The following is a 9,344-nucleotide window of genomic DNA, read 5'->3' as shown; positions in this document are numbered from 1 at the left end:
AACTTTAGTGAAAACAATGACAAAGAAATAAAATATCTAATTGGTCATCTTTGGAAGCTACACTGAGCCAATCTTCCTCTCTCTTTCTCTCTCTCTCTCTTTGAAAGTAAAACTGGTAAATAAAATGAAAGAAGCATTTATTCTGCTTTTTCTAATTAAACTGTATCTCAGGGCAACCAAATAGTTGGTGAAATAATACTCAAGATAGGAAATGAATAATCATAATGTAATTAGTGGAATATCACCATTTGGTATGCATAATAAATTAATGGGTCTAGGCATTGATCATTAATGGCTGCAACATCCCAGTAAGACTTTAAAACTGTTTTGAGCTCAACTGACCTGTAGTTTCAATGGAAACAGAGGAGAAACAGAGTATTCATTCAGATACCTGTGATCCATTCCCCATCTTTCCTTATGTAACAATCAAGTAGGACTATACTAATTTGTCAAGAATTCACCAATCTTTTATTTTCTAAGATTTGGTAAGGTTACAAAATCAAGTCCTGTTGCAGAATTTAGCAATTTCAAAATCACTCATCCATGTTAGTTACTACAATAAAATATTATGAAAATTAGAAAACCTCTGGCTACAGGCTGAGAAATGACCCTTCAGTGATTCACTCAAGGTGAACTAGCACTCAGACCACACCTGAGTTGGAATTCGAATTCCAAAGTGGACCGTTAAACCACAGCTTATCTCTTCTTTTGAAAGCCTTTAAAAATGAACCTGTTGCCTGACCTTTGAGATTCTGCAAAGAGACCATATTTAGATTCTTTGTCTCTTTTAACTTCCCTAGCCCCCTTCTCTAGTTTCAGAAAAGTGATTCCAGGATAGGCACAATGAGTTCAAACAGTCTGGCTAAAAAGATAATTTAGTCTGCTCTGCAGCCAGGTGACTCAAAGAATAAATCAATTGGCTTCCATATTTGTTAGCTTCTTCATGGGCTTTGTTTAGAAGGGTCTCAGGTTAGGCAAGCAGCCTGTCGGCCGCCTGATGTAACTCTGCGGAAATCTCATGGCATAGATACGAAATGCGTCTATGACACCTTTCATTCAGTCTTAGATGCACAATTTACTGCTTCTTTAGACCTGGAAAATATATTCAGCCAAAGAAGGAGGAAAGAGAAAATTTGTATACTGCCTCACACCCCCGACCCCCTAGGACCTTATTTTCCCCTTGTTTCATCAGAAAACGATGTATACCATAAGAAAGATTTTTTTAATTATTAGAGTAAATATTTAAGTGTACTAAATCTCTATATTTATTAAAGTTCCTCAAATATAGTTACCTTTCCGTCTCTCTAAAAAAAAGCAAAAGATGCAGCTGTTTTTTTTCTTGACTCAAGTTTTATGGATATTAATTATTATTCCACATCGGAACCCAACATGTTTTTAGTAGGCTTTTGAGACATACAGAGCTGTTTATTCCTACACTAGATGGCACTTCTTTCTCCTCTGCTTTCTGCTTACACTTTTTCTGCTGCAATTATATCCTACCGAGGCTGCTACATGTCACTGATCTGCGGTTCTGAAGGTGAGACTGCATATTCTTCCTTCTACAGGATAATAAGAAAGCGTTTTAGGATGACTGCCTTCAGAAGCCTCCTTTTCTTCTCATTCCTGTTGGGCCCACTGACATCCTTCAAAGTCCAGTGACCCCCATTCCTGGGCCAAAGTGCATGCTTTACTGGGCATGTTTCCCCTAACAAACTAAAAGCCCTAGGTGATGCTCAGGCTGGCTTGTTTCAGCCCACCTTATCAGAGTCGTAAACCCCACTGCCCTTCATGGACCCTAAATCTCTTACCTCACCTACAACCAATCAGAGGCTTGTACATAAGCTGATCGGGCACCTTGTAGCCCTACCTTATAAAAGACCCCAATAACCAGCCCTCAGTGCTCACACAGGCACCTGTAGCCTGTGTGGCCCACTGTTGTCTATCACAGTGTACCCCAATAAATTCCTTTCTTTTCCCTTACTTTATCTCTGGCAAATTATTTTACCAACCCACATGTCACTGGCTTACCAAAAAGCCACTGTGTGTTCCACAAAAATTCCCACTTCATATCTATGGTGGGACTTCTAAAACGGATGAGTAAACTCTGATCTAGTGATATATAAATCAATTATTTGATTTATTTGACTTATATTCAAAGCAGCTCCCCCCAAAATAATGGCCTTTCTGCCTGTGGGATGCTGCCTAATCTACCACCTGGCTCTACCACCACCAACATCCAGATTTTGTCCATTTGTTACCTTGTACACTTGCAGGAACCGACTGAGTTTCTCTTGGTATAAAGAAAATATGGCACATATATACAGTGGAATATTATTCAGCCATTAAAAATAAGGAAATCCTGCCATTTGCAACAACATGGATGAAACTTGAGGGCATGATGCTAAATGAAGCAAGTCAGAGAGAGAAAGACAAACACTGTATAATCTCACTTACATGTGGAATCTGAAAAAGCTGAACGTATAGAAACAGAATAGAATGGTGGCTGTCAGGGGTGGAGAGTGGAGGAAATGGGGAGTTGCTGGTCAAAAGTTACAACCTTCCAATTATAAGAAGAAGAAATTCTGAGAGCCTAATGTACAGTATGATGACTATAGTTAACACTCTACTCCATACTTGAAAGTCGTTAAGAGAGTAGATCTTACATGTTCTAATTACACACACAAAAAAGGTCATTAATTGTGCGAGGTGATAGATATTTAACTGACCTTATTGTGGTAATAACTTTGCAATATATACATGTACCAAATTATAGTATTGTACACCTTAAACTTACACAGTGTTATATGTCAATTATATCTCAGGAAAGCTAGAAAGAAACAAAAAAGTCAAATGAAGCAGGGTGAGGCTGGTGGAGAAAAGCCCCTGCCCTGAGCAGTACCGAGGTGGGCGGGGAGCCGCGGGCCTGTACCAGCCCTGCTGGGTAGACTCTGATCCCATGTGTGGGGAGAGGAGGGGGAAGCACAGCTGTGATCCTTGTTGCAGATCCTAGGCAGCCTCAGGCAACTTTTCAAAATTAGATGCTGAACACTAATAAATGAAATTGCAAGAATTATACAAATGTCTTTATTCTACTGATGGTCCTCTTGGCAACTTTTTCCATCTAAATGCTGCTCTCTGCAGTTCTCAAATCAGGAACATAGAAGAGAAGCTTCCAAACTTTTCATTGTCAACCCCTACATCAAAAGAAACATTGAAATTTTAGGACCCCTAGTAAATGAAGCATCTTTTAAACTTTTGTGCCGGGGAAAATAAAAATAAGACACAGACTTTAAACATAGACTTTGTTTTACTTCAGTATGAGAGCTATTGAGCTATTTGGTGCCCCTATAAGGGGATAAGCAGATGATTACAGAAGCCTCTATCTCTTCCCACAGTTTGTGGCTATAGGGTTGGTCCTAGAATTGCTCAATAGCTTTGTAGTTTGATTTAAGGGGATACTAAAACAACTTCCTGTTCCAAAATATCTCTGCTTTGTGGATACTGGAGGTGCCCTGCAATTGACTCAAGAGATTGCTTATTTGTTTAAAAGTTAAATGAGTAGTCTCTATTTAAGAAGTGAGTACAAATTTCATGATAGTAATTACCCCACTCCATAGCTCAGAGAAAAACTCTGAGGGAAAGGAAAACTACAGGGCAAAATTTCAAGGTTCCATCCCCTATACATGAGATATTGATGTGCTTGTAAAACTTACAGAGGAACCTAGGAATTTGGTACATAGATCAGCAAAAGATGGTGGAAAATAAGACTACTCCCAGCCAGGAGGTAAATTAAGTAGGTAAAGTTGGTCTTTTATATTCTTTTCCCTCCTCATATACCTCTCCTCTTTCCTGTTCAGAATCTGTTCTGTATCTTCAATAGGCCTGCACACACACACACACACGCACGCACACAAGTATACGTAGCTTACATATATGCACACATGCATGTATGTACACATACATTTTATTTTGTCTATATTTGACAGGCTTTAAAAATACTTGCATTTTAATAGAAAATATTTAATGTCTGAGAAGCCTTTCTGACAAAGGAAGTTATTCCTGATACTGGGGGTTGACAGTTTCACAGAGAAAATTTGGGGAGTACAGAGATACGCTTGACCTTTCTCCACCCCATCTGCTACACCCTTGGGGAAAAGTCATCAACACATGGGCTCAATTCCTTGGCTAAGTCAAAAACAAGTTTACCAACAACAGAATTTCATAAAGAATTCCCTATCTCATGTTAGACATTCAATATGTATTTATCTAAGAGAGGGAATCATCTGAAATTACAGTGAATGGCATTTAAGTCAACATAGATATTTAAATGTAAGGTCAAGTTAAATCATCATTTGAAATTACATATGGAGTTTTACTTTCTGAAGAATATTTTGGAAAGTTCAACCCCTATTTTAGCTTAATTTTTCACAGATGATATTTGGTCCAAATGATATCTTCAATTATTACTCTTTTATTGCAAGCAAAGAAGGATTTATATTCTCTTTTCATGAAATATGATTGTTTGGCCAAAAAAAAGAGTAAATATTTTATATGTTTGAAAACTCCAACAGTCAGGCTACTGATAACATTAATTAGTTTCAACAAATCTGAATGTTTCCTACTCTTTGTACCTGAAGAGTTGTATATTTAGCTCCTGGAGAATGGGCAATCCTGACCTTTACACATGCAGTTCACAGAGCCTACCACCAGAGGGCAATAAAGAAGTGAAGTCTTGAAGCCGTGTAGTGAAAATTGTGCGAGTTTAAACAAAAGCAACGTTTCACAGTATGCTTTTCTGACCAATGTTATATATAATAACCTAATGGATTATATGTACATGGATTCTGAAGTCAGCAGTACACTTCACTGGTCAATTTTCTATGACAAGGGGAACGTAATTTGAGTGCAGAAAAACAGTATGCTTACATCTTAAAATTCCACCCCTCCAGAATCTATTCAGTCTTGAAAACTGGTAAGAATAATAGCTTTCGGTGACTCAATGACCAGTTAACATTATCAAGGGTAGAATTTATCTTCCTAAGATGCTCAAATGCACAGGAAAACTGCATATCTAGGAGGATGGATAAACTCTAAGTGACATGTGAAAGTAAGTAATTCTTCAAATGGAAAAAGTGTAAGATCCGGAAGGAACAGTGTTCTCTGTACCAGTGCGGATATATACATAAAGAGTCTCTAAGAAACAGAAAAATCACTTTCAGGAGGTAATTTTAGATAGAAGGGAATTAACATGAGTGAGGGAGAAAGGATAGTTGGTTTTTAAAATATTTTTCATGCATTTGTTTTTTGTTTGTTTATTTGTTTTATTTATTTGGTGTTTGGAATGTAAGGAAACAGTGGCTTTCAGATCAGCATCTCAATGGAACAAAGGGGCTGTGGACTATACTGAAGCCCAGCCAATGTTTGACTGTCTTGTAATACTAGCCAAATCATTTGAACTACAGGCATCCTCTCTGAAAATAATCTTAAGACATCAACCTTAACTTATATCTTTAAAAAAGTAGAGAAAGAATACTGTTTTCTTTAGAGGGAAAATATAGATTCTGGATCAAATCAATAATGTCAGCAAACCTCATCAATATAAAATAATGTGACTCATCATTTAGAACATACCTCTAGAAGAGAGACACTGGGTGATAATTTCCCCAGACTTTATATTCAATGCAAGCATTTTAGATAACCAGCATCTCTAGTAAAACACAGTGTTAGGGATTCTTTCTTGGATAGTCTCCAACATGACAGCGGACAGGAATTCCTCCTCCTTCTCAAATACATATGGGGAAATGGAGGTGGGTGTAAGTTAGAGGAACTATCTAAAGAGAGCATAGTAATCAATACTTTGTTTATTAAAAATAGAAATTTCTATTTAAATAAAGTGTTTCCATTGAACAACACAATAGCAGTTCTTGAAACCAAGGGTAAAAAATATTTTAAAATTTTTACATTTGGCCATGATTGACTATGAATTGTGTTCCTTTGAATATAAGTTCAACTCTGAGCTGCAGTTCTGTGGGATCAATAACTGTGCCTTTTTGACCTGTGTATTTCTTCCAAAAATGAATACAATATACTTAGTAGGCGTTGAATAAAATTTGACTGGATATATCACCGACTAAAAGAATATATACAAGAGGTACAAGATAATTCTAAATTACACTAAATCAGAATAATTTTTACATTGAATAACTTTTACAAATAATAATGCAAAATTATTGATATATTGTAGGACATGTATTATTATAAATGCAGAAATCTTGAAAGAAATTTCAGGATTCCAGGTTATTTTTGGCAGTAATTATAGGAAAAAGGTATCCTCATTACCCATGTTTCCTTCATAAATTCCTTAATGTATAATGCAATCAAGTCATGCTAATTTTAAGGTTTAAATTTCAGTTACATCTTTTAATGAGGAAACTTGTTAGGATTTTCCTACCTATTGCTCTTTTCTTCCTTCACATGACCCTTAATTAACAGAAATGCCTGGAAGGGGAAATTTTGTGGGAGCAGAGTGAGGAGAGTGAGGCCAAGACCAGGGGGACCCTGAATCACAGTGACACAGAAGAGTATGGACGCAGGACCAGTTAGGGGTGTGGCTATCTTGGTCTGATATGAAGCCTAATTTTTTAGACTCCAAAGCATCACTCTAAAAGATTCACTTTCCCACTCCATGGGCATTTATTTACACTGAGTCTCATCAATTCCAGGTTAAACAGAAGTAAAATTTAATGCTTGTTCTACATGCTTGGACCCTATGGAAGGCAAAAGCCAGTATCAATAAACGGGGAGTTAAATATATTCATAATAGTGGAGAAAAGGCACAAAAAATACTCCTTGCAGCCTGTTAAGATTTGAGAAACTGGCTTGGCCCCCTCCCTTGGAGGGAAAGGGGTAGTAACTCAGCATGCCGGGTCCCACTCAGTCACAACACAGACCAGATCCTTGCGGCCCCATCCTTAATGGGCTTATCGGGATGGACATACACCCACACATTTATCTGGGGACTGATCTGACAATGAAAATGTGACCCACCAATCCTTTTAAACTATATTGCTAAGATCAGTCATGCAAACACACAATTCAAACATATCATTTGCCAAAATTCAATCAACTATTTTATAATTAAGTGGTCTAATTCTGCTTAGGTTACAAATAGCAGTGGCAAAGGGAGAAATTCTTACCATAAAATGGCAATTGTTTGGTAGGCTTAGACTCCCAAAGGCCCCTTGAACCTAAGGACTCATACAAATGCCATGATGCACCGTTACGGGTTGAATTGTGTCCCCCAAAAGATATATTGAAATCTAACCCCTAGTACCTTAGAATCTGACCATATTTGGAAATAATGGTCACTGCTGATATAATTAGTTAAACTGAGATTAATAGGATGGACCTTTAATCCAGTATGACTGGCATCCTTATAAGAAGAGAAAACACAGACAGGAATACACAGAGACAACTCTCTGTGGCAACAGAGGAAAGACCCGAGTGATGCAGCAGCAAAACGAGGAACGCCAGCACCAAGGACTGCCAGCCCTCACCAGAAGCTGGTTAAGACAAAGAGGGAGCCTCCCCTTGAGGCTTCAGAAAGAACAGGGCCCTCTCAACACCTTGAGTTTGGATTTCTGGCCTCCAGAGCTGTGATAGAATAAATTTCTGCTCTTTAAGCGACCAGTTTGTGGCATTTTGTTATGCAGCCTTAAAGCATGCTTCTTCCCTCGGCTGGCAGAATTTGATTCCTGAGATGGCAAGTGTATTTTGACCCCGTGTGCTGACTATTCCTGAATCATCAGCAGACACAAAGATAAATGCACAGCTGAGACTAGAGCCCAGTTCTTCTTATTCCCAGAAAATAAACAGTTTTAAAAATTAATTCCTCCTTATCAAATCAGTAGCTGTGCATGGTTTAAAGAGACATTTTTAATACAAAGTTTATGAACAATTTAAAAACAACAAAAAACAGCAATCCTTTACCTTATTCATCTCAACCCCCAGTCTTTCTGACCACAAAGATACTTTTAGAAAAATTAATTTCTTCTGTTATTTGAAATCACATATTTACATTGTGAGTCATTATTTCGTATTTCATTTTAAACATTACCCACTGGTCTGTAATAAGATTTGTATTTAGCTGTTTTATCAGTTTTTTCTCACTCTCCTCTCCTCCCAAAATAGATATAACAAAAATTACTATTAAATCAATATTGTCTGCTTTATTTTGATCATGCAAATATTTTTCATTGCTGAATCACACAGCAAAATATAATTACATTTTTATACAAACTTTGGTTACGCCTAGACTCGATAATTGCCTCATTTTTGTTATCAGCTTGCTTAGCTTTCTGTGTATCTATAACTAAATTATTCTCAGATTCTCTAATTATGGAGATCTCAATCTCTCTAACTGTAAAACTCCTTTCAATAGGATCAAACAGAACAGGAAGCCAAGTTTGTGAAATATTTGAAACATTTGGAAAAGTCTCAACTCCACCTTTATATACCATTGTTTGTTTGGCTTAGATACGCAACTTTAGACTGAAAAATATATTTTTCTTCAGAACTTTGAAGTAATTGTTTTGGTTTCCAGTACCGCTACTGAGAAGTCCTACATCATTTTCATATTAATTCTTTCACACTGTCCTCTTCCCCCTCCCCCGACAGTCAACAATCTTTTGGGATCTTCTGTCGATCCTCAAAGTTCTGACACTCCGTAATAATGAACAAAGGTTTGAAGTTTTTAACTCATCCTTCTTAGCTCACACTGGAGTCTTTATATCTGGAAGTCCATTCACTTCACTTCTGCAATATTGTCTAACATAATTCTTTGGTGATTTCTCCCTAGTCTTTTTCCTCTGTTCTCCTTTTCTGGAATTCGTTATCAGTTAGATGTCGTACCTCTGAGACTGGTGCTCTAACTTACTATTTTTCTCCTATTTCCACCTCTGTTTTGTAGTAGTTCTATTTTCTGGGAGATTTCCTGTGTCTTCTAAGCCTCATAATCATCTTTTATTTATCATGTCATGACTTTTTTAATGGTGTTTTTCTTGTAGCTTTGCAACACACAAGTATTAGACGCACAGACATAGTTTGTTACAAAGTTTTTCAGACAATATTAATTTAGTATTTTTAATTTTTGTCTGCACTGTTTCGTCTATTTTTCTTTTGTTTTCCCTTTTTCTGTTTGTTGTTTGCTTGTTTGTTGTTTGGTCTGCATCTATTCTATTAAGCGATTTCTGCAAATGTCTTTTAAACTTAATCATCTATTAATTTGAAGAATAAGGTATTAAAAAGTTGACCTGTGACCATGAATGGCATTTCTACTGCTGACA

The sequence above is a fragment of the Vicugna pacos genome, chromosome 29, assembly GCF_048564905.1.
Source record: "Vicugna pacos chromosome 29, VicPac4, whole genome shotgun sequence".
In the NCBI taxonomy this organism is placed as follows: domain Eukaryota; kingdom Metazoa; phylum Chordata; class Mammalia; order Artiodactyla; family Camelidae; genus Vicugna; species Vicugna pacos.
This window is presented reverse-complemented; position numbering follows the sequence as displayed.